The 25,378-nt window shown below is 45.1% G+C and overlaps 4 protein-coding genes and 1 pseudogene across 6 annotated transcripts in view; 3 read left to right on the top strand and 2 right to left on the bottom strand.

Annotated features, from left to right (window-relative positions):
* Window positions 1–25,378, bottom strand: part of PAFAH1B2 (platelet activating factor acetylhydrolase 1b catalytic subunit 2) — a 1,197,441-nt gene that overhangs the window by 47,564 nt on the left and 1,124,499 nt on the right. The gene's annotated exons all lie outside the window — the stretch shown is intronic.
* Window positions 1–25,378, top strand: part of SIK3 (SIK family kinase 3) — a 304,186-nt gene that overhangs the window by 19,137 nt on the left and 259,671 nt on the right. For 2 of the 3 annotated variants that reach the window (XM_050758980.1, XM_050758977.1), the window contains exons 1-2: window positions 9,023–9,114; window positions 16,867–16,989. The gene's annotated coding sequence lies outside the window, so the exon portion shown is untranslated. Of the gene's footprint in view, window positions 1–9,022; window positions 9,115–16,866; window positions 16,990–25,378 lie in introns of those variants that run through there. The other variant, XM_050758978.1, reaches the window with a different exon arrangement.
* Window positions 1–25,378, bottom strand: part of TAGLN (transgelin) — a 255,403-nt gene that overhangs the window by 81,313 nt on the left and 148,712 nt on the right. The gene's annotated exons all lie outside the window — the stretch shown is intronic.
* On the top strand, window positions 4,309–12,066 carry LOC126936535 (cleavage and polyadenylation specificity factor subunit 5-like; annotated as a pseudogene).
* The window catches only part of BUD13 (BUD13 homolog), a 367,265-nt gene continuing 354,034 nt past the window's right edge, over window positions 12,148–25,378 (top strand). The window contains exon 1 of the mRNA XM_050758996.1: window positions 12,148–12,151. The gene's annotated coding sequence lies outside the window, so the exon portion shown is untranslated. The remainder of the gene's footprint in view (window positions 12,152–25,378) is intronic.

Below are 25,378 nucleotides of genomic sequence, written 5' to 3'. Positions count from 1 at the left end.
AAGATCACGCCACTGCACTCTAGCCTGGTGACAGAGTGAGACTCCATATCAAAAAAAAAAAAAAAAATTAAGAACTGATTTATACCATTTCTCTTTGCTTACATTCATGGAGCAAGCATATAGACCTGCAAACTTTTGCCTTCATTAAATTTCATTTGATTTATTTGTCACTTAGCTAGATTGCTAGTGATGTTTCTCTCTCAAAACAGGAGAGTGAAATGCTTTACACCTTAGGAAATATTAAGGGAAATTCAGTTTACGGTTCATTGAGTAGTCATCTTTAAAATGAATTCAGAATAAGGAACAGTCAGTCTTTCTCCCTACCCCCCACCTTCGTCTCCAATATATTAAAGATGCAAAAAGCACACCTGTCCCTTGTTTTCAGGGAAGCTAGAGTGTTGCCAATGGCAACTACCAGACCACTTGAGATTTACTACTGCAGATTCCCTAAGCAACTTTGGAAACCATCTTTGCAGGTAATCTTCAGTGAGAAAAGGCTAAGGATAAACTAGTTCTATTGCTTCCCCAGCTACCACCTGTTTCTGAGTTTTCCTGTGTGGCATAGCAGACTCTGAACAGCCTGTTCACCGGGGGAAGAGTTAAGGGTTCTCTGTCTCCACTGTGTCTCTGGGGCAAGGCAGAATACAGAGAAAGCTTTCTTTGGAAAAAGCAGAAGCAGCATCTGCTCTGGGTATAGGCAAATTGCAAGAACTACTTGCCAGGAAGAATTGCTGCCCAGCTCGTAGCCTGGCACGGTGGTGTTAAAAAGACTCTTTTCAAGCTCCATTGGCACTTCTGGGTATTACAGAATTTATAGTTGAATGTTCTCTGAGATCTGTGGAATAAGAAGCACCTTTCAAGATTTAGACATAATGGCAAACGTATTAGGGTTCTCCAGAAAAACAGAGCTGATAGGATATGTGTAGATATATAGAAAGAAATGTATTGTGAGGCATTGGCTCATAAGACTATGAAGGCTGAGAAGTCGACCATCTGCTATCTGCAAGCTGGAGGCCTAGGAAAGACAGTGATGTAGCTCCAGTGTAAGCCTGAAGGTCTGAGAACCAGGAACGTTGATGTCTGAGGGCAGAAGAAGATGAATGTCCTTGCTCAAGCAGAGAGAGCAAATTTGCCCTTCCTCTGACTTTTTGGTTCTATTTGCTCCCTCGACCAGTTGGATGATGCCAGCCCACATTGGTGAAGATGGATTTTCTTTGCTCAGTCTACTGATTCCATTGCTAATCTCATCTGTAAACACCCTCACAGACACACCCAGAAATCACATTTTACCAGCTATCTGGACATCCCTTAGCCCAATCAAGGTAACATATAAAATTAACCATCAGAGAAAGCAACAAGAAATCAACTTCATGGTCCAGTTACCATTTCCTCTGTGATGTCAGTGATTTCAGTCTGTTGATATTTTTGTTATCTGAAATAACTCTGTCTTACATGAATTTTTGCTGTCTTTTTAGGGTCCATCTTCTAATAGGAGCCTCCTTCCTCATTGTTCCTAGCAAGTCCATAGGATATCTAACATCCTTCAGTCCCAAAATATCCACAGTGCTCTATCAAGAGCTGTGGATGCTCTGAGCTGTTCTCTTAACACCGCCTCCCACCATACTAGCTGGCGTGGCAGTTTCTGCTAGGGATTGTCACAGCTCTGATGGGGACAATGCACACTCCTGTATTCAGTTACTGTGCTGCGGTCCTTCCCGGATACTGACATCTCTGTAGGCTGGCACTGCCATGACTCTGTTCCCTCTTGTGGGCACTCTGAGTCTTTTCAGCTGCTCCACTGAGAGCCTTCTGGGTATTAAAGGAGTACCTGGGCTGTAGCATAGAATAATTTCCCTTGCTCTTTTGGATATACACTCAGAGAGAAGTCCCAAAACATGTTATTTGAGCCCTACTGTGTTACAGAGATAGAGAAACAGCTCTTTCTTTAGGTTTTTGTTTTGTTTTGTTTTGTTTTGTTTTGTTTTGTTTTTTGAGACAGAGTCTCATTCTGTCGCCCAGGCTGGAGTGCAATGGTGCGATCTCCGCCCACTGCAAGCTCCGCCTCCCTGGCTCATGCCATTCTCTTGCCTCAACCTCCCGAGTAGCTGGGACTACAGGCGCCCACCACCACGCCCAGCTAATTTTTTTGTATTTTTAGTAGAGACGGGGTTTCACCATGTTAGCCAGGATGGTCTCGATCTCCTGACCTCGTGATCTGCCTGCCTCAGCCTCCCAAAGTGCTGGGATTACAGGTGTGAGCCACCACGCCTGGCCTTTTGTTTTTGTTTTGAGGCAGCATCTCACTCTGTTGCCCAGGCTGGAGTGCAGTGGCATAATCTCGGCTCACTGCAACCTCCACTTCCCGGGTTCAAGCAATTCTCGTGCCTCAGCCTCCCAAGTAACTGGGACTGCAGGCACATGCCACCATGCCCAGCTAATATTTGTGTTTTTAGTAGAGATGACGTTTCACCATGTTGGCCAGGCGGGTCTCGAACTCCTGATCTCAAGAGACCCGCCTGCCTTGGCCTCCCAAAGTGCTGTGATTACAGGCATGAGCCACAGCACCTGGCCCAAGAAACAGCTCTTTCAATGTCTAGACGAGACTTGTCTTTTCCATGTGCCCTGGATCTTCAGCTAAGGGGTTGAAGTAGAGTAGGGGTTGCGTTTGAGTAGCAATGACCACATTTCATTCTGATGATCAAGGCATTGGCTCTTGAAAAAGCCTATCATGGTTGGCTCCTTATTTCTCTAGAAGGAAGAGTCTCAGATGAAGTGCCCAGCCTTCCTACCAATAAACTTCCTTAGACGCATCCCACCAGCTAGCCAGACATACCCAGCCATACCTGAGTCATCTTCAATAGACAAGATGAGAGCTCTGATCCAACCCTGCACCTTGTGCTATCTTAAAGGTTTTTCATGTTTGTAAGCTTTATTTATCCTATAGGATCATAAGACACTTGAGATCAGAGGCCATGTTTTCTACTTCTTTTATATTTGTAGCATTAGCGTAGCCCCAGAACTATCCTACCATGAAGTAAAACAAACCTAAGTAACCCTTTATAATTTAAAAAGTACTTTTGTAAGTATTGTCTCATTTAGTTTTCACAACAACTTCATTAGTTAGGTTATTATCTTCATCTTGCAAATGAGATCATCCAAGCTGTCCAAGGTCACCAAGCCACTTAGTTGCAGAGCTGAGTCTTGAATCACCATTAACTCACTCAATGTTCAGGTCTCTTTCCATTACTCCACTGCTGCCAGCTTCAGGAACCAGCTATAATGCTTATACTCTAAAGCTAGCTGCTACCTTCCCTCTCTTCCCTCCTCATCTCCCAGATCTCAGCAGGAAATGTGAAAGAGGACTGAGTACAAGCCATTTTTCTTTTTTTTTTTTTTTTTTTTTTTTTTTTTTTTTTTTTGAGACGGAGTCTCGCTCTGTCACCCAGGCTGGAGTGCAGTGGCCGGATCTCAGCTCACTGCAAGCTCCGCCTCCCGGGTTCACGCCATTCTCCTGCCTCAGCCTCCCCAGTAGCTGGGACTACAGGCGCCCGCCACCTCGCCCGGCTAGTTTTTTGTATTTTTTAGTAGAGACGGGGTTTCACCGTGTTAACCAGGATGGTCTCGATCTCCCGACCTCGTGATCCGCCCGTCTCGGCCTCCCAAAGTGCTGGGATTACAGGCTTGAGCCACCGCGCCCGGCCTTTTTTTTTTTTTTTTAAGACAGAGTCTCACTCTGCTGCCCAGGCTGGAGTTCTGTGGCATGATCTCCGCTCATTGTAACCTCTACCTCCTGGGTTCAAGCAATTCTCCTGCCTCAGCCTCCCCAGTAGCTGGGATTATAGGTGCCTGCCACCATGCCCAGCTAATTTTTATATTTTTAGTAGACACGGAGTTTCACCATTTTGGCCAGGCTGGTCTTGAACTCCCTGACCTCAGGTGATCAACCTGCTGTGGCCTCCCAAAGTGCTGGGATTACAGGCATAAGCCATTGTGCCCAGACAATTCATTTTATTTCATCCTTATTCTTTCCATTTTCAACTTGCCTTCTTGTATGTGGTGCCTTTTCCTGCTTGTATCTGAGATTGTCTTATGGTCTAAATGTTTGTGACACCCCCCACCACCCAAAATTCATATATTGAAGCCTTAACCCTCAATGTAATGGTATACGGAGATAGGGCCTTTCTTGGGGAGGTACTTAGGTTTAGATGAGGTATTGAGGGTGGGGCCTTTATGATGTGATTAGTGTCCTTTTAAGAAGAAGAGGAGAGACCAGAGCTCTCTTTCTCTGCTATGTGAAGATACAGCAAGATGCCTGTTGAGGGCCATCTGCAAGTCAGCAAGAAGGCCCTCACCAGGTAACTGAATTGGCCAGAACCATGATCTTGGACATCCCAGCTTCCAGAACTGTGAGAAATAAATTCCTGTTGTTTAAGTCCCCTGTGTGTTGTATTTTGTTTTGGCCACCTGAATTGACTAAGGCCTTGTTGCCCCTTCTTTTTTTACCTTGACTCCCAGATCTCTAGCCTGTCATAGTCATAAAAAGGAGAGGATTCCTTGTTGCTGCTTTGGTATTCTGGTTTCTAGGCAATTTTTTCCCCACTTGCTTCGAAGGAAACAGTATAAAGGTAAGAGTGCTGACTTCATAAAGAGAAAGTTAGCCGATGTCGTTCCAGATTCCAACTCTGCTATTTTTTGTGTGAGCTCAGCAAAGTCCTTTAATATCTAAAGCCTTTGGACAGGTAGTTTCATCTCTCTGAGGCTGCTTTCTCGTCTGCAACGTAAAGGGATTGAAAAACATGATCTAGAATGCTTTCAGGTGTAAAATGTTCTGATTTTGTTATTTTTATTTATCATTGTCATCATCATCATTATTATTATTATTTGAGATGGAGTCTCACTCTGTCACCAGGCTGCAGTGCAATGGTGCCATCTTGGCTCACTGCAACCTCCGCCTCTTGGGTTCAGGCAATTCTCTCACCTCAGCCTCTCAAGTAGCTGGGATTACAGACACACACCACCATGCCTAGCTAATTTTTTTGTATTTTTTAGTACAGACAGGGTTTCGTCATGTTGGCCAGGCTGGTCTTGAACTCCTGACCTCAGGGGATCCACCCACCTCTGCCCCCCAAACTGCTGGGATTACAGGTGTGAACCACTGCGCCCAGCCATGATTTTATTGTTTTTAATTGACATCCTGCGTTCCTCTTCTCTTGCTTTCAGTCTCTTAGCTACCTAACATCCCTCCTTATCAGCCACCAATTCATGTATTCAGTCTGTCTGTCTTCCTAAGTTCTGAGCATATATTTCATATTCTCAGGCACCCTAAAATACACAAAGGCTCCCTGGGAAAGGGAATTTTTGCTACAGAATCAGCTACAGCACAATATTGTCTTGGTAAGGTTTTTCTTTGGTGGTGGTTGTTTTTTGAGACTAACTTCTCAAAGACAGGGAGTTTATTTCAGTGAATCTAGTCCATTTACACAGTGTAGGAGGTATTTATGGCTTGTTGGTCTATGTAACTTGAAGTCAAGCAGTCTGTTTTGTTTTGTTTTAGGTCTTTATTCCACTATTTTTGGTGCACTGTGCACAGCCATGCTGTACTGTCTGCTGTGGAAACCCTACTAACCATTTGCCATTATTATTATTATTATTATTTTTTTTTTGAGACGGAGTCTCGCTCTGTCGCCCAGGCTGGAGTGCAGTGGCCGGGTCTCAGCTCACTGCAAGCTCCGCCTCCCGGGTTCACGCCATTCTCCTGCCTCAGCCTCCGGAGTAGCTGGGACTACAGGCGCCCGCCACCACGCCCGGCTAGTTTTTTGTATTTTTAGTAGAGACGGGGTTTCACCATGTTAGCCAGGATGGTCTCGATCTCCTGACCTTGTGATCCGCCCATCTCGGCCTCCCAAAGTGCTGGGATTACAGGCTTGAGCCACCGCGCCCGGCCTGCCATTATTATTTTAGCTTGGCCCCACCAGCGGTGGGAAGGTAAAGAAAAGCATATCATTCTAGGTTCTTCCCCAACTCGTACTTCAAACCCCACTCTGGAAGAGATGTAATTAATCACCTCCCCTTAGGTCTGTCAGATACTCTGAATAGGTAATCTTGTAGCTGCATCTCTGAAGCTGTGAAACAGAGGCTTTAGCTGTATACATATTCAACTCTCACCCTCCAAGTCAACAGAGTAAGAAGTAAACACACAGTTGCTGAAAATAACTTAGCTCATGAGACCAGCTCCAAAATGCGATTGCAAATGACAACCCTTGAGGTCTATCAACAAGGGATAGACAAGAAATAAGCACACATGACTACTGCCACTGAACCAGCTGGGCTGTTTATAACCATGAGGGATTCTTCAGGGACTCCAGGTTAGGACTGCAGGTTTTTTCAGGAATAAGTGGGATCAGCTGTATGGGCTATTTAAGGTATTGGAAATGGGCTGGGCACAGTGGCTCACGCCCGTAATCCCAGCATTTTGGGAGGCCGGCGTCGGGGTGGTGGGATGAAGTGGGGGTGGGGGGAGTGTGGATCACCTGAGGTCAGGAGTTCGAGACCGCCTGACCAACATGGCAAAACCCCCATCTCTACTAAAAATACAAAAAAATTAGCTGGGTGTGGTAGTGCGCTCCTATAGTTCCAGCGACTTGGGAGGCTGAGGCGGGAGAATCGCTTAAACCTGGGAGTCGGACATTGCAGTGAGCCAAGATTGTACCACTACACTCCAGCCTGGGTGACACAGTGAGGTTCTATCTCAAAAAATAAAAATAGGCCGGGCGCGGTGGCTCAAGCCTGTAATCCCAGCACTTTGGGAGGCCGAGACGGGCGGATCACGAGGTCAGGAGATCGAGACCATCCTGGCGAACACCGTGAAACCCCGTCTCTACTAAAAAATACAAAAAACTAGCCGGGCGAGGTGGCGGGCGCCTGTAGTCCCAGCTACTCGGGAGGCTGAGGCAGGAGAATGGCGTAAACCTGGGAGGCGGAGCTTGCAGTGAGCTGACATCCGGCCACTGCACTCCAGCCCGGGCTACAGAGCGAGACTCCGCCTCAAAAAAAATAAATAAATAAATAAATAAATAAAATAAAAATAAAAATAAAAATAAAAAATAATGTTGAATATGGAATGAGGCATGTATCTTTGAGTGCTCTTGCTCAGTAAAATTGCTAAATGGGGAGGAATTTTCTTTCTTTCTCCTGCAAAAGGCTCTTTCCTCGGACGGTTTCTAATACGCTCCTCCATCCCTGTATTCTGTGCCCTTTAAATGAAACAGGTTCTACATGTCAGAAAGTAGTGCAGATTTTAATTCTTCTCACTGGCTTCCCTTGGTGCTAGGATGAAACACTTGATTATATATATACATATATGTTGCCTAGGCGGGAGTGTGGTGACTATTCACAGATGCTATCGTAGTGCACTGTGGCTTCAAGTGATCCGCCTGCCTCAGCATTTTGAGTAGCTGGGACTATAGGCGCACCACCATGCCTGGTTTTTGCTCCCACTTTATTGAACTCTCTTTAGCTGGGTCTCTATAGGGAAGGGAGAGAATTTCTTTTTTTTTTTTCTTTTTTGAGAGACTCTCACTCTGTCACCAGGCTGGAGTGCAGTGGCATGATCTCAGATCACTGCAACCTCTACCTCCTGTGTTAAAACGATTCTCCTACCTCAGTCTCCTGAGTAGCTGGGACTTACAGGCATGTGCCACCACACCTAGCTAATTTTTTTTTTTTTTTTTGTATTTTTAGTAGAGACTGGTTTCACCATGTTGGCCAGGCTGGTCTTGAATTCCTGGCCTCAAGCAATTCACCTGCCTCAGTTTTTTAAATAAAAAATGTTAATACCTTTATTGAGATAGAATTCACATACCATAAAATTCATGCACTTAAGTGTACAATGTAATAGTTTTAGTATATTCCCAAACTGTGTAGTCATCACCATGATCTAAATTTCCAACATTTTCATCACCCTAAATGAAATGCTACATCCATTAGTAATCATTCCCATCCTCCCCTACCCTTCAATCCTTCTAGCCCTAGGCAAACGCTAATCTACTTTCTGTTTTTATAGATTTGCCTATTCTGGACATGTCATATAAATAAAATAATACAAAATATGACTTTTACATCTGGTTTCAGTCAATTATGGTAACATTTTTAAGGTTCGGCCACATTATAGGATCAGTATTCATTTCTTTTTTTTTTTTTTTTTGAGACAGAGTCTCACTCTGTCACCCAGGCTAGAGTGCAGTGGCACGATGTCAGCTCACTGCAAGCTCCACTTCCAGGGTTCAGGCAATTCTCCTGCCTCAGCCTCCCAAGTAGCTGGGATTACAGGTGTGCACCATCCCACCCGGCTAATTTTTGCATTTTTAGTAGAGACAGGGTTTCACCATGTTGGCCAGGCTGGTCTCCAACTCCTGACCTCAGGTGATCTGCCTGCCTCGGATCCCCAAAGTGTGGGATTGCAGGCATGAGCTACCGCACCCAGCCCGCAGCATTGATATTCATTTCTTTCTTTTTTTTTTTTTAAATTTCTTTTTTGGAGACAGAGTCTTGCTTTGTCACCCAGGCTGGAGTGCAGTGGCAGGACCTCTGCTTACTGCAACCTCTGCCTCCCAGGTTCAAGCAATTCTCCTGCCTCAGCCTCCCAAGTAGCTGGGACTACAGGCGCACGCCGCCAAATCCAGATAATTTTTTGTATTTTAATAGAGACAGGAATTCACCGTGTTGCCTAGGCTGGTTTCGAACTCTTGACCTCAGGTGATCCACCCGCCTTGGCCTCCCGAAGTGCTGGGATTACAGGCATGAGCCACGGTGCCAGGCCTTTTAAAATTTTTTTTGTTAGAGCCAGTCTTACTTTGTTGTCCAGGTTGGCCTCATACTCCTGGCTTCAAGCAATCCTCCTGCCTTGGCCCCCCAAAATGCTAGGATTATAGGAGTAAGCCACCATAGCTGGCCTTTGTTCTTCTTCTTCTTTTTTTAATCCTTGTTTTACCTTTTTTTTTTTTTTTAGATGGAGTTTCGCTCTTGTTGTCCAGACTGGAATGCAATAGTGTGATCCTGACTCACTGCAACCTCCGCCTCCCAGGTTCAAGCGATTCTCCTGCCTTAGGCTCCCAAGTAGGTGGGATTACAGGCATCCACCATCACACTAAGCTAATTTTTTGTTTAGCAGAGACAGAGTTTCACCAGGTTGGCCAGGCTAGTCTCGAACTCCTGACCTCAGGTGATCCGCCCACCTCGGCCTCCCAAAGTGCTGGGATTACAGGCGTGAGCCACCACGCCCCGCCGGCCTAATTTTTTTTGTTTGTTTCTTTTTTAAAGATTGTTTGAGCTAGTGTGAGTCCTTTATGTTTTCATATGATTTTTAGAATCAAACTTGTCAATTTCTGCAAAAAAAGCCAATTAGATTTTTGCTAGGAATTGCATTGAATTTGTAGATCAATTTGAGGAGTACTGCCATATTAATATTATGTCTTTCAATCCATGAACACAGGGTGTTTTTCCATTTATTTACATCTTCTTTAATTTATTTAACAATGTGTTGTTCTGTTCAGTGGGCAAGTTTTTTTTGTTTGTTTTTTTTGAGAGTCTGGCTCTTGTTATCTAGGCTGGAGTACAATGGTGTGATCACAGCTCACTGCAATCTCCACCTCCAGGTTCAAGTGATTTTCCCACCTCAGCTCCTGAGTAGCTGGGATTACAGGCACATGTCACCACGCCCAGCTAATTTTTTTTTTTTTTAGTAGAGACGGGGTTTTGCCACATTGGCCAGGCTGGTCTTGAACTCCAGACCTCAGGTGATTCACTCGCCTCAGCCTCCCAAAGTGCTGGGATTACAGGCATGAGCCATCGTGCCCAGCCTAGTATACAAGTTTTATATGTCTTTTGTTAAATGTATATCTACATATTTTCTTTTTTATGTTATACATGGGCTTGTTTTCTTTTCTGTTTTTTTTTTTTTTTTTTTTTTTTTTTTTTTGAGATGGAGTCTTGCTCTGTCGCCAGGCTGGAGTGCAGTGGCGCGATCTTGGCTCATGGGTTCAAGCAATTCTCCTGCCTCAACCTCCAGATTAGCTGGGACTACAGGTGCGCACCACCATGCCCAGATGATCTTTGTATTTTTAGTAGAGATGGGGTTTCACCATGTTGGCAAGGATGGTCTCCATCTCTTGACCTCATGATCCTCCCACCTCAGCCTCCCAAAGTGCTGGGATTACAGGCATGAGCCACTGCACCCAGCCGGACTTGTTTTCTTAATTTCATTCTCAGAATTTTCATTGCTGGCATATAGAAATTTTCATTGCTTGTATATAAAAACATAATTAATTTTCGTTATATTGGTCTTATAGCTTACAACTTTGCTGAACTTACTTATTAGTTCAAGTGGTCTTTTAGTGTATTCCTTAGGGTTTTTCACATATCAGATCACACAGGTTAAGGACGTGCATTGGTTGTGGCTGAGCGGGTTGCAGAAAACTGCTGCCTGCATGAAGAAAGTCTTCCCTGCCTTCCCTTTTCTGCTCATCACCAGCCCTGGAGCTCACCAGCATGTCTGTGGTACCTACCACCTAATCACTCACAGACCAGCTGACCACAGAGGGAGAGCCCAATCAGTTCAGCAATAAGTACATCCAGCAGACCAAGCCCCTCACCGTGGAGCACACCGTCAGATTGTATCCTATTATCAATTATACCTTTTTTTTTTTTTTTTTTTTTTTTTGAGACAGAGTCTTGTTCTGTTGCCCAGGCTGGAATGCAGTGGCACAATTTCAGTTCACTGCAACCTCTGTCTCCCGGGTTCAAGCGATTGTCCCGCCTCAGCCTCCCAGCTAGCTGGAACTACAGGTGTGTGCCACCACACCTGGCTAATTTTCATATTTTAGTAGAGATGGGGTTTCGCCATGTTGACCAGGCAGGTCTTGAACTCCTGACCTCAAGTGACCTCCCCACCTCAGCCTCCCAAAGTGCTGGGATTACAGGTGTGAGTCACTGTGCCTGGCCATCGATTATACTTTTGGTACAAAAGAGCCCCTCCATGAAAAAGACAGCTCTGTCTCAGCCAGATTTCAGCAAATGAGGAAAGAATTGGATAAAATTTGAATGAGGAGTAACATAGAAGGGGATTCTGATTGTTTACAAGCACTGGCGTGGCTACTCTATGTATTACTGCTACAGCTGGGAGCAACTTTCTTCAAGTTGGTGAAGGCCAGGTGGCAGGTGAAGGCCCTTCAAGTTGGTGAAGGCCAGGCGGTAGGTGAAGGCCAGGTTGGTGAAGGCCCTGGTGGTAGGCCAGGCACTGTGGCTCACGTCTGTAATCCCAGCACTTTGGGAGGCCGGAGCAAGTGGATAGCTTGAGGTCAAGAGTTCGAGACCAGCCTGGCCAACATGGTGAAATCCCATCTCTAGTAAAAATATAAACTTATCTGGGTGTGGTGGCATGTTCCTGTAATCCCAGCTACTCAGGAGGCTGAGGCAGGAGAATCGCTTGAACCTGGGAGGCAGAGGTTGCAGTGGCAGAGACTGCACCACTGCACTCCCTGGGTGACAGAGCGAGACTTCGTCTCAAAAAAATATATACATATATGTGTGTGTGTGTGTGTGTGTGTGTATGTGTGTGTGTGTATATATATATATTGCCTGATGGTGAACTTAACCCAGGAGAAGATGAAGTTGAAGGACTAAAATGCTTAATGACTGGGATACTGGGTCATCAAGATGGAGTTCTGAAAGATGCAAGACTGGGTCATTGATGACTGCATTGGTAACTGGTGGAGACCAAATTTTGAACCTCCTTAATATCCATATATTCCTGCATATATCACAAAGCCTAAGGAACATAAGAAGTTGTTTCTGGCTCAACTTCAAGAAAAAGCCTTGTTTGCAGTCTCTAAAAATTACAAGCTCATAGCTGCGCCATTGTTTGAATTGTGTAACAATGCACTAGGGTATGGACATGCCATTTGCAGTCTCCCTCAGCTGTTGAACAGTTTCAAGTTTATATACAACGGAATTCCTGTGCAGTGGAGAAGTAAAAGAAGCCATTTTCGTGAACACAGCTATACAGTGTAGAAGAATAAATGTGATAGAAAAGATGTTTGGGCTGGGCATGGTGACATGATTACACCTGTAATCCCAGCATTTTGGGAGTCTGGGGCAGGATAACTGCTTGAGCCCAGGAGTTCTAGACCAGCCTGGGCAACAAAGTGAGACTTTGTCTCTACACACACACACACACATATTAGCCAAGTGTGGTGGTATGCACCTGTGGTCCCAGTTATTCAGGAGGCTGAGGCAGGAGAATTGATTGAACCCAGGAGGTTAAGTTACAGTCAGCCATGTTCATGCCACTGCACTCTAGCCTGGGTGACAGAGAGAGATGGTGTCTCAAAATAAGTTTTTTTGTTTTATTTCTTTCCTGATCTGTAAATTGCCACCTATTTTCTTTCTCTCTTTTTCCTTTTCTTTCTTTTCTTTTCTTTTTTTTTTTTTTTTTTTTTTTTTTTTTTGAGATGGAGTCTCACTCTGTCACCCAGTCTGGAGTGCAGTGGCACGATCTCAGCTCACTGCAACCTCCACCTCCCAGGTTCAAACAATTCTCCTGCCTCAGCCTCCTGAGTAGATGGGACTACAGGCATCTGCCACCACACCCGGCCTGCCACCTATTTTCTACTGTTTAAATTGTAAAATTAATATAAAGAACTAGATAGTGGGGTAAATAAATATAATAATGCTTATTTACTTTTGGTTCTACTTATACTTTTTTGTATAATATTCAAGAAAATGGACTTCAATAACAACAGAAAGATCATACCATATATAAACAGAGATAGTTTAATTTTTACTTCCCAATTTGAATTTTTTTTTTTTTTTTTTTGAGACAGGATCTCACTCTGTCCCTCAGACTGGAGTGCAAGCGTGTGATCTTGGCTCACTGCCACCTCTGCTTCCTGGGCTCAAGGGATCCTCCCACCTCAGTTTCCCAAGTAGCTGGGACAACAGGCACATGCCACCACACCTGACTAATTTTTTGTATTTTTGGTGGAGATGGGGTTTCGCCATGTTGCCCAGGCTGGTCTTCAACTCCTTGGCTCAAGCTATCTGCCCACCTTGGCCTCCCGAAGTGCTGGGATTACAGGCAAGAGCCACTGTGCCCGGCCAACTTTATCTATTTTTCTTGCCTAATTGCCCTTTCTAGAACCTCCAGGACCATGTTGAATAGAACTGGCAAGAGTGGGCAGACAGTTTTTTATTGTTGTTGTTGTTGTTGTTGTTGTTGTTGTTTGAGACAGAGTCTCACTCTGTCGCCCAGGCTGAAGTGCAGCGGCACAATCTCAACTCTCTGCAACCTCTGCCTCCTGGGTTGAAGTGATTCTCTGCCTCAGCCTCCCAAGTAGCTGGAATTATAGGCGCCTGCCCCCATGCCCGGCTAATTTTTGTATTTTTAGTAAAGATGGGGTTTTACCATATTGGCCAGGCTGGTTTTGAACTCCTGACCTTGTGATCCATCCACCTCAGCCTCCCGAAGTGCTGGGATTACAGGCGTGAGCCACCGTGCCCGGCCCAGACACTTTTTAAGAGGCCTGCACTCCAGCCTGGGCGACAAAGCGAGACTCCGTTTCAAAAAAAAAAAAAAAAAGGCTTTATTTTACCTAGACCTGTTAGAAAGGTCTAATAAATAATGGCAGACAAAAAAATAAAGCTTCCTACCTGTCTTGGGGAAAGAAAGAGAGTCAACTACCCTTTTGGGGAAATCATTATTATTTTGAGATGGAGCGTCCCTCTGTCACCCAGGCTGGAGTGCAATGGCGCAATCTTGGCTCACCACAACCTCTGCTTCCTGAGTTAAAGCTATTCTCCTGTCTCAGCCTCCTGAGTAGCTTGGATTACAGACACGTGCCACTATGCTCAGCTAATTTTTTAGTTTTTAGTAGAGACGGGGTTTCACCATATTGGTGAGGCTGGTCTCTAACTCCTGACCTCAGGTGATCCACCTGCCTCAGGCTTCCAATGTGCTGGGATTACAGGTGTGAGCCACCTTGCCCAGACAGGGAAATTATTTTTAGCTTTTATGCAGCTTAAGGGTCATTTTTTTTTTTGAGACAGGTTTTTTTCAATATTAGGTTCATTGATGTACATGGCGTATGTCTTCTTTTAGGTTTTTCAGTGCCGTTTTGTATTCTTCTCCATAAAACTTTTACATTTATACAATTTTTTTTTTCAGGCACAATGTTACGTGCTGGATATAGAGTTGTGAACTAAACAGATATGGTTCCTGACTCTTTGGGGATTGCAGTCTAGTTAGACTGACAGCCATACACGAAATGCAAGTTCCACTTAAAAATGCTACAATAGGCCAGGCATGGTGGGCTCACGCCTGTAATCCCAGCACTTTGGGAGGCTAAGGCGGGCGGATCACCTGAGGTCGGGAGTTTGAGACCAACCTGACAAACATGGAGAAACCTCGTCTCTACTAAAAATACAAAATTAGCCAGGCATGGTGGCGCACACCTATAATCTCAGCTACTTGGGAGGCTGAGGCAGGAGAATTGCTTGAACCTGAGAGGCGGAGGTCGTGGTGAGCCAAGATTGCACCATTGCACTCCAGCCTGGGCAACAAGAGTGAAACTTCATCTCAAAAAATAAAAAAATAAAAAATAAGCTACAGTAGATTAATAATTATAGTAATTTTAGCAGTCATTTTACAGAGCACCGATTTTGTACCAAGCACTATTGTAAATACTTCATATATAGTAATTTATTTAATCCTTCCAACATTCCTATGATATAGGTTTTATTATTATTATTTTTGACATGGAGTTTTGCTCTTGTTGCCCAGGCTGGACTGCAATGGCACGATCTCAGCTCACCGCAACGTTCCACCTCCAGGGTTCAAGTGATTCTCCTGCCTCAGCCTCCTGAGTAGCTGGGATTACAGGCATGCGCCACCATGCCCGGCTAATTTTGTATTTTTAGTAGAGACAGGGTTTCTCCATGTTGGTCAGGCTGGTCTCGAACTCCTGACCTTAAGTAATTTGTCCGCCTCAACCTCCCAAAGTGCTGGGAATACAGGCGTGAGCCACCATGCCTGGCCCGTGCTTGGAAGTTATCAGAAAAAAAATCTGAAGGAACTCAAAGCTGTTTCTAAAGTTGGTATGACCTGTAAGGGTAGAATATCTGATACCTACTCTGGTTTCCACAACCAGCTTTGGTGGAAATTGACTCGACTGCCTAGGGAATCTAGAATTGGGTGGCAGGCCCGCACCACATGGCTCAAATCCTATTACCCCACGTCGTCATATCCTTCCCACTTTTTTTTTTTTTTTTAAGAGATGGTGTCTCTGGCCAGGCACGGTGGTTCACTCCTGCAATCTTAGTACTTTGGGAGACCAGTGTTTTCATTGGACATGCAGAGTTGCATCACAGTTGGCAGTTTGCCTGAGCTCAGTAATTCCAGACCAGCCTGGGCAATACGGTGAAACCCCATCTCTACTAAAATACAAAAAATTACCCGGGCATGGTGGTGCACACCCGTAGTCTCAGCTACTCAGGAGGCTGAAGTGGAAGAATCACTTGAACCCAGGAGTCGGAGGTTGCAGTGAGCCCAGATTGCACCACTGCACTCCAGCCTGCATGGCAGAGCAAGATTCCATCTCAAAAAAAAAAAAAAAAAGAGAGAGAGAGAGATGGTGTCTTGCTCCATTATCCAGGCTAGAGTGCAGTACAGTGGCTGTTCAGAGGGTGCGATCATAGTGTACTACAGCCCTGAACTCCTGAGCAAGCAATCCTCCTGTGTCAGCCTCCCAAGTAGCTGGGACTATAGTTGTGCACTACTCTCCGGGCTCCTGCCCTTATTTTTAACTTATAATTTAACTAAATGGGGCCAGGTGTGGTGGCTCAGGCCTGTAATCCCAGCACTTTGGGAGGCCAAGGTGGGCGGATCATCTGAGTTCTGGAGTTTGAGACCAGCCTGGCCAACATGGCAAAACCCCACCTCTGCTAAAAATACTACAAAACAATTAGCCAGGCATGGTGGCACATGCTTGTAGTCCCAGCTACTTGGGAGGCTGAGACACTAGAATCACTTGAACTCGGAGGCGGAAGTTGCAGTGAGCCGAGATTGTGCCACTGTACTCCAAACTGGATGATAGAGTGATACTGTCTCAAAACATAAATAAATAAAATAATAAATAAATAAATAAATTAGAACATTTTAGTTTCATTTGGGAAAACAATTAAAAGTCATATATGAGTGTTTCATTTCTTTCTTTTTTTTTTTTTTTGAAGCAGAGTTTCGCTCTTGTCGCTCAGGCTGGAGTGCAATGGCACGATCTTGGCTTACTGAAACCTCTGCCTCCCAGGTTCAAGCGATTCTCTTGCCTCAGCCTTCCGAGTAGCTGGGATTACAGGTGCCCACCACCATCCCTGGCTAATTTTTGTATTTTTAGTAGAGGTGGGGTTTCACCATGTTGACCAGGCTGGTCTTGAACTCCTGACCTCAGGTGATCCACCCGTCTTGACCTCCCAAAGTGCTGGGGTTACAGGCGTGAGCCACCAAACCCAGCCGAGTGTTTTACTGCTTAAAAACAGATTATTGCACAACACATACACATGGTATACATACAATTTGTTGTTTTTTACATATATTACATAAATTTTAGGGGAAAAAATGCCACCGGGATTGGATCTTTCTTTCCCACAGAGTTCCTATAGACTTCTCACAAAGCACTTGCATTCTGCGGAAAGTTTGGGAGTGCACACAAGTTGTTAAGCAGATTGTTACCTAGCCATTACATAAGTGTTTTAGTATTTTTCATATACATGCTTTAAATTTTATTTAAAAAAGGCACTGTCATAATTTTTTTTTAACAGACCACAGACACTACTATACTCTAACGTTTGGAAAGACAACTGGCTTTGGAGATCGGCAGCCTTGGAATTACGTCTCAGCTTCACCGCTTACTGACTATAGGAGCCAATCATCAGATAGATAAAGTAAGTTGACCATCTATAAAGTGGGGATAATAACTACTTTATGAAGTTTGAGAGTAAGAATGTTTTCACTGGACATGCAGAGTTGCATCACAAACACAAATATATCCACATTCCACAGATTGAACTATGCATGTTTAGTAAACCAAATCAAAACATTTAAAACCATAACTTTCTTTTAACTCTGAAGTTAATCCATTTTCACAGCCCTAATTCTATTCTCAATCATTCCTAATCTTTTGAAAGTGATTTGGAAACCAGTATGTTATTGTTTACCTGCTTTTGGAATTTAGAGGGAGGATGTACCAGGCTCTAATCTAGGTCCCTTTACATATTTATGAGTTCATTCTCCTAACAACCTCATTAGGTAGGAGTGATTTTCCAGAGAAGATAACAGACCTGGCTCTTAAATGTGCCAAGTGAATGAAATTATTTTTTTAATAAAAATAAATGGAAATAACTTCATCCTTAATTTTTTTTTTTTTTTTTTTTTTTTGAGACGGAGTCTCACGCTGTTGCCCAGGCTGGAGTGCAGTGGCGCGATCTCGGCTCACTGCAAGCTCCGCCTCCCGGGTTCCCGCCATTCTCCTGCCTCAGCCTCCTGAGTAGCTGGGACTACAGGCGCCCGCCACCGCGCCCGGCTAATTTTTTGTATTTTTAGTAGAGACGGGGTTTCACTGTGGTCTCGATCTCCTGACCTTGTGATCCGCCCGCCTCGGCCTCCCAAAGTGCTGGGATTACAGGCTTGAGCCACCGCGCCCGGCCAATTTTTTTTTTTTTAAGTGAAGTTTCACTCTTATTGCCCAGGTTGGAGTGCAATGGCACAATCTCAGCTCACTGCAACCTCCACCTCCCCGGTTCAAGCAATTCTCCTGCCTCAGCCTCTTGAGTAGCTGGAATTACAGGCATGTACCATCACGCCTGGCTAATTTTTTGTATTTTTAGTAGAGACGGGGGTTTCACCATGTTTGCCAGGCTGGTCTTGAACTCCTGACCTCAGGTGATCCACCCGCCTCGGCCTCCCAAAGTACTGGGATTATAGGCGTGAGCCACCATGCCTGGTCAAAAAAAATTTTTTTAAGACAAGTGTGGTGGTGTATGCCTATAGTCCCAGCTACTCAGGAGGCTGAGGTGGGAAGATAGCTTGAGTTCAGGAGTTGGAGGCTTCAGGGAGCTATGACTGCGCTAATGCACTCTAGCCTGGGCAACAGGGCAAGACTCCATCTCAAAAAAAAAAAAAAAAAAAAAAAAAAAAGGCAGGGGCGGTGGCTCATGCCTGTAATCCTAGCACTTTGGGAGGCCAAGGTGGGTGGATCATTTGGGGTCAGGAGTTTGAGACCAGCCTGGCTAACATAGTGAAAACCACACCTGTCTTTACTAAAAATACAAAAATTAGCTGGGAGTGGTGGCGCACGCCTATGATCCCAGCTACTCAGGAGGCTGAGGCAGGAGAATCACTTGAACTCCAGAGGTGGAGGTGGAAGTGAGCTGAGATCACGTCACTGCACTCCAGCCTGGGTGACAGAGCCAGATTCTGTCTCAAAACACACGCGCGTGCGTACACGCGCGCGCACACACACACACACACAGAGCGCATGGACTGTTACTTAAGCCTAAAACACAATTGTAAGCCTACCCCACTGTACTTTCTTTCTTTTCTTTTTTTTTTTTGTGAGGCGGAGTCTCACTCTGTCGCCCAGGCTGGAGTGCAGTGGCGCCATCTCGGCTCACTGCAGCCTCCGCCTTCCGGGGGTCAAGCTATTCTTCTGCCTCAGCCTCCTGAGTAGCTGGGATTACAGGCGCGTGCCACCATGCCCGCTAATTTTTATATTTTTAGTACAGATGGGGTTTCACCATGTTCGTCAGGCTGATCTCGAACTCCTGACCTCGTGATCCACCCGCCTCGGTTTCCCAAAGTGCTAGGTTTACAGGCGTGAGCCATCGTGCCCGGCCCCCACTGTACTTTGTTTGCGGCCATAAAGAAATCTAGCTTCCTGGAGCCAGCTTCCATTCGGATTCCAGCTTTCTGGCTCCTATACGGGTTCGTGGTTTTCAATGGCCTACAGTTTAAATAGAAAGGACTAGAAAGCCTTAGCAGAAAAGGGAGCATTCGTTATGCATCATGTAGTTTAGGACTTCACCCAGAAGGTGTCTCTGCAGCCAAGGGATCGGAATCTGTCCTCAAGAAACAGAAGATTGGATTTTCTAGTTTGAGAAAAATTGTGGCAGGAATGAAGCAAACAAAGGTAGGTCAGCTACTTACAGAAACCAATCGCAATAGTATAAATTGTTCTTAGCCAACAGCTGAAAAGGTTGGTAGAAAACTTAAGCAAAACCCACTTTTTTTTTTTTTTTTTTTGCGACAGGGTTTCACTTTGTGGCCCAGGCTGGAGTGCAGTACTGGATGGCTCACAGCAGCTTTGACCTCCTGGACTCAAGTGATTCTCCCACATCAGCCTCCCAAGTAGCTGGGCCACAGGCATGCACCACCATGCCTGGCTAATTTTTTTTTTTTTTTTTTTTTTTTTTGAGACTGAGTCTCACTCTGTCGCCCAGGCTGGAGTGCAGTGGCGCAATCTCGGCTCACTGCAACCTCCGCCTCCTGGGTTCAAGCGATTCTCCTGCCTCAGCCTCCCGAGTACCTGGGATTACAGGTGTGTGCCACTATGCCCGGCTAATTTTTTGTATTTTTAGTAGGGACGGGGTTTCACCGTGTTAGCCAGGATGGTCTTGATCTTCTGACCTCGCGATATGCCCACCGCGGGCTCCCAAAGTGCTGGGATTACAGGCATGAGCCACAGTGCCCAGCCTCCTGGCTAATTTTTTTTTATTTTTTTGAGACAGAGTCTCGCTCTGTCACCCAGGCTGGAGTGCAGTGGCGTGATCTCTGCTCACTGCAAGCTCCGCCTCCCAGGTTCACGCCATTCTCCTGCCTCAGCCTCCCAAGTAGCTGGGACTACAGGTGCCTGCCACCAGGCCCGGCTAATTTTTTGTATTTTTAGTAGAGATGGGGTTTCACCGTGTTAGCCAGAATGGTCTCGATCTCCTGACCTCGTGATCCACCCGCCTCGGCCTCCCAAAGTGCTGGGATTACAGGTGTGAGCCACCGTGCCTGGCCCCTCCTGGCTAATTTTAAAATTTTTTTGTAGAGATGGGGTTTCGCTATGTTGCCTAGGCTGGTCTTGAACTCCTGGGCTCATGCTGTCCTCTCACCTTGGTCTCACGGAGTGTTGGGATTACAGGAGTGAGCCACTGTGCCTGGCTCAAAACTAATCCTTAATGCAAGGGCGCGGTGGCTCACGCCTGTAATCCCAGCACTTTGGGAGGCTTCACAAGGTCAAAGATCGAGCCACGGTGAAACCCCGTCTCTACTAAAAATACAAAAAATTAGTCCTGCAGGAGAATGGCGGGAACCCGGAGGCGGAGCTTGCAGTGAGCCGAGATCGCGCCACTGCAAACAGAGCGAGACTCCGTCTCAAAAAAAAAAAAAAAAAAAAAAAAAACTAATCCTTAATGCAAGGAAGCTGCTTTAAAAGCAGAGCATCTGTCCTGCCACCTAAAACGCACAAGGCTGTGTGATGGTGAGCTTTGAAAACTGAGAGGCAGCTCCCAAGGCAGGTGCTGCAGAAGAGATGGCTCTTCAGTGAGAAGAGATGTGAAGATGAAGGAAAAAGAAGAAAAATGCAGTTTTGTAAGTGTAGAGCTAGGGAAATAAGGAAAACTTTCACCCTAGGTAGGCCTTTGAAGAATGCCTTCATTTTCTGTGAAACATGGTAACTTTCTGGAATCTTAGGTACACCTTGATATTCAAGGGAAAGAAAAGGATCCAAATACGCCAATATCTTAATCATTATTTGTTGAGTATCATACTTTTTATTTAGGAGAAAGAAGTAAATTATAAGAAAAAATTAGTAGTATAAATATTAGAGAGTTGATTACAGGGTAACAAGGGATCCTCTACCTTAAGGGAGGACACTTTTATTAAAAATGTTGTCCTGGCCTGGTGTGGTGGCTCACACCTGTAATCCCAGCTCTTTAGGAGGCCTAGGTGGGTGGATCACCTGAGCAATCCCCAGCTCCAACATTTCTGTCTCTACTAAAAATACAAAAATCTGGAGGCCGGTAGCCTGTGGGTGGATCACCTGAGGTCAGGAGTTCCTAGAAAAAAAATACCAACTAGCCTGGCCAACCCATAGTGAAGGACTCTGCAGTCTGAGATCTACTAAAAGAGCGAGACTACAAAAAAAAAAAAAAAAAAAAATCTGCCGGGCGTGGTGATGGGCGCCTGTAATCCCAGCTACTTGGGAGGCTGAGGCAGGAGAATTGCTTGAACCCAGGAGGCGGAGGTTGCAGTGAACCAAGAACGTACCACTGTACTCCAGCCTGGGTGACAGAGCGTGACTCCATCTCAAAAAGAAAAAAAAAAAAAGTTGTCCTACATGATTTTTTTTTCTTTACTAAATGTATTTTGCCATTGATTTTTTTTTTTTATAAAACCAAAGGTATATTTGCCTAAGGGAAGACATTGATCCCAAGTGATAATACAGTCACATCTAAGGTTGAAGAAGACCTTTCAAAAATTATACTTGGTCAGTTCAGTGGCTCACACCTGTAATCACAACACTTTGTGAAGCTGAGGCAGGAGGATTGTTTGAGACCAATAATTTGAGACTGGCCTGGGCAACATGGCAAGACCCTGTCTGTACAAAAAAATTAAAAGATTAGCCAGGCATGGTGGTGTACACATGTAGTCCCAGCTACTTGGGAGACTGAGGCAGGAGGATCACTTGAGCCCAAGAAGTTGAGGCTGCAGTGACCTATGATAGCGCCACTGCACTCCAGCCTGAAGATGTTTTGGATTATTCAAAGGGTAATTAATAATAATCTAAAAATGTTTCGACCATATCCTAGAACATGTGCAAAGTAATAAGGGCAATTTTTATGTTTTGTGTCACAGCTTGAATGGTTACATTAAAAAGAACAATGTGGGCAGACTGAACAGAAAGTTGTTGACTGAAAGCTTAGTTAGCTTCTCTTATACCACCTCCCTGAGATATTTTCTAGCAGGAGACTGAGTAGTTACCCTTGGCTGCTCAGACTTGCTTGGGATGCCCTGGGGAAATTGGGATGTGACCAGGTGGATCTGGGATAGAGGAGGAAAAAAGGCAAAAGCCACACAGCTGAGGTGGTGATGCAGAACGCAGTCTTTTATTATTATTATTATTTGTGACAGAGTCTTGCTCGGTCACCCAGGCTGGAGTGCAGTGGCACGATCTCGGCTCATTGCAACCTCTGCCTCCGTGGTTTAAGCCATTCTCCTGCCTCAGCCTCCTGAGTAACTGGGACTACAGGTGCCCGCCACCATGCCTGGCTAATTTTATATTTTTAGTAGAGGCAGGGTTTCACCGTGTTGGCCAGGCTGGTCTCGAACTCCTGACCTCAAATGATCTACCCACCTCAGCCTCCCAAGGTGCTAGGATTACAGGCATGAGCCACCACGTCCATCCAGAACACAGTCTTAACAGAGAGAATGTGTGCATTCAGCTCACCCAGAGAACCAGGGCATTTGGAGTGTTCAATGTGTGTCCAACAGTGCCTTGATTCCTATGTGATGGCAGAATTTATAACCAGTGAGTAATTTCCTCGTTTGGGGAATTCGTAGCATGTAAATATACTACGATGCTGTCTTTGGGCATACAGAATTTCTGAATAATGTTTCTGTGTCAACAATACATGTATAAATTCAGCTTTTTTTTTTTTTTTTTTTTTTTTTTTCGGGTAGTAATGAGTTAGACCAATAAAAAGTACAAAGCCTGGCTTTCTTCAAGTCCTCATGGCTCCCAGAGTCTAAGGAGCAACATTGTGAGGCTGCAATTTTCTTTCAGGTTGCAGGTAAACTGCTCTGCAGGCAGCCTAGGTGTTCTTTGTATCTCACTGTTTGTATCACTCTCAGGTCAGACCTTAGGTCCTCAGACATTCTGTATCACTTCTAAAAGTTTCCAGGTTCCTGTCACTGTCATCCAGAATAACTTGGTCTGCCCTTTTCAAATTCTGGAAACAGGACACAATGACATTACATAGGAAAATGTCTCCTTTTCCTCTTTGAATCTATTTTTTGCTTTTTCAGAAGCTCTCTGCCTTTGTCTTGCACTACAGGGGCTCTGAGAATTCCACCCCCAAGCCACTCCTCTGAGTCTTCTTCAGGACAGGAACACAACACTTACAGGCCTGTATTTTGTTTTTTGTGAGAGGAGTTTTCACTGTGTTGCCCAGGCTGGAGTGCAATGGCACGATCTCGGCTCACTGTAACCTTTGCCTCCCGGGTTCAAGCAATTCTTGTGCCTCAGCCTCCCAAGTAGCTGGGATTACAGGCATACACCGCCAAGTCTGGCGATTTTTAAAAGATTTTTAGTAGATACGGGGTTTTGCCATGTTGGCCAGGGTGGTCTCAAACTCCTGGCCTCAAGTGATCCGCTCACCTCATCCTCCTAAAGTCCTGGGATTACAGATGTGAGCCTCTGTGCCTGGCCAGGCCTGTATTCTTTTTTTATCTTTCTTTCTTTCTTTTTTTTTTTTTTGAGACAGAGTCTCGCTCTGTTGCCAGGCTGGAGTGCAGTGGCACGATCTCGACTCACTGCAACCTCTGCCTCCCGGGTTCAAGCAATTCTCCTGCCTCAGCCTCTCGAGTAGCTGGGATTATAGGCACGCGCCACCAAGCCCAGCTAATTTTTTTTTTTTTTTTGTATTTTTAGTAGAGATGGGGTTTCACTATGTTGGCCAGGATGGTCTCGTTCTCTTGATCTTGTGATCTGCCAGCCTCAGCCTCCCAAGGTGCTGGGATTACAGGCGTGAGTCACCGTGCCCGGCCTCAGGCCTGTATTCTTAAGGGCCAGAAACAGTTCTACACAATAAGCCATGATTCTCTTCTTGGTGCTATTTACAAGTGAAGCCATCCCAGGCACTTCATTCAGTCTTACTATCTTGTTGTCTTTATTCATATGCTTCTGCTGCCTGCTCTGTCCTGCTTTCAAGACCTCTCAAAATACTCTTCTTCTCTGGGTCTAAACTGAGCTCAGTCACCCTGGACTTAATGGAGAGACCACTTTTCCTACTGGCTCCTACCTTGACAGGGATTATAATACAATGGGGAAGACCCTAGGTTCCAGAGGTAGGTTGCCTGGGTTTTAATCCCAGTTCTATCACTTTCTAGCTCTATGACTTTGGCCAATTCCCTTAATCCCTATGTGCCTCATTTTCCTTATCTGCAAAATAGAGACATAATACAAACCATCTAATTAAGTTGTTGTGAAGATTAGGTGAGTTCACTTAGGTACAATGTTTAGCATAATGTGTGGCAGATTGTTATAATCATTTACCTCAGAACCGAACGCAGTTCTTGGTACTCAATAAATCCTTATTAAACGTAAACATCTAAACTATTTTCCTTTTTGTCCGATGATCTCCTTTGATCACTCCCTTCTCTAATTTTCTGTATTCTTTGCGCCAAAGAGGACTACTCTTCAAGATCTCCAGCAAGTCTCTACCAAAGTCTCAATCAGAAGCACCATCTAGTGACCTCAATCTATACAGGAAAGGAGCATAAGTGACATAACACACAGCACACAGCATATGTTCTGGTCATTATTGAGAGTCATCTGCTGCTTCTCTTTGGAAATTAGAACAATACTCCATTTTCTAGGTCCTCCTCAGAGTTGTTTTTATTTTTGATACTCTTGAGAGAGCAGCAAAAGTTGTGATATTTGATGTTTGAATTATCTCCATTAGTGAAGGACACTCTGTGATCATACAGTCACCAGTAAGCATGGTTTCAGTGCCGCTCCTGCAGCTTCCATAGTGAAAGATTTTTTCTTTGCTTTACCAGCCAGCTAAGGTTTCTGTTGAGACGCCCAGGGAGATGGTAAAACTGCAGCTGTAGCCGGGCATGGTGGCTCACACCTGTAATCCCAGCACTTTGGGAGGCCGAGGCGAGTGGATCAGGTAGATCAGTCTTGAACTGGTCAGGAGCTCGAGACCAGACTGGCCAACATAGTGAAACCCCGTCTCTACTGAAAATACAAAAATTAGCCGGGCGTGGTGGTGTGTGCCTGCAGTGTCAGTTACTCAGGAGGCCGAGGCAGGAGAATGGCTTGAACCTGGGAGGCACAGGTTGTGGTGAGCTGAGATCGCACCACTGCACTCCAGCCTGGGCGACAGAGCAAGACTCTGTCTCAAAAACAAAAAATAAACAAACAGAAAAACCAAAAACTGCAGCCGTGCAGCCCAGCACCAACGTTATAGTCCCTGCTAGAGGTGGGTGAGAGCCATGAAGTGATAGGAGAGACAGGTAACAACCCATCATTTATCCAGGATGGAATGAGCTCAATTGATGAAA

This window comes from Macaca thibetana, chromosome 14 (genome assembly GCF_024542745.1).
Source record: "Macaca thibetana thibetana isolate TM-01 chromosome 14, ASM2454274v1, whole genome shotgun sequence".
Taxonomy (NCBI): Eukaryota; Metazoa; Chordata; class Mammalia; order Primates; family Cercopithecidae; genus Macaca; species Macaca thibetana.
This window is presented reverse-complemented; position numbering and strand designations above follow the sequence as displayed.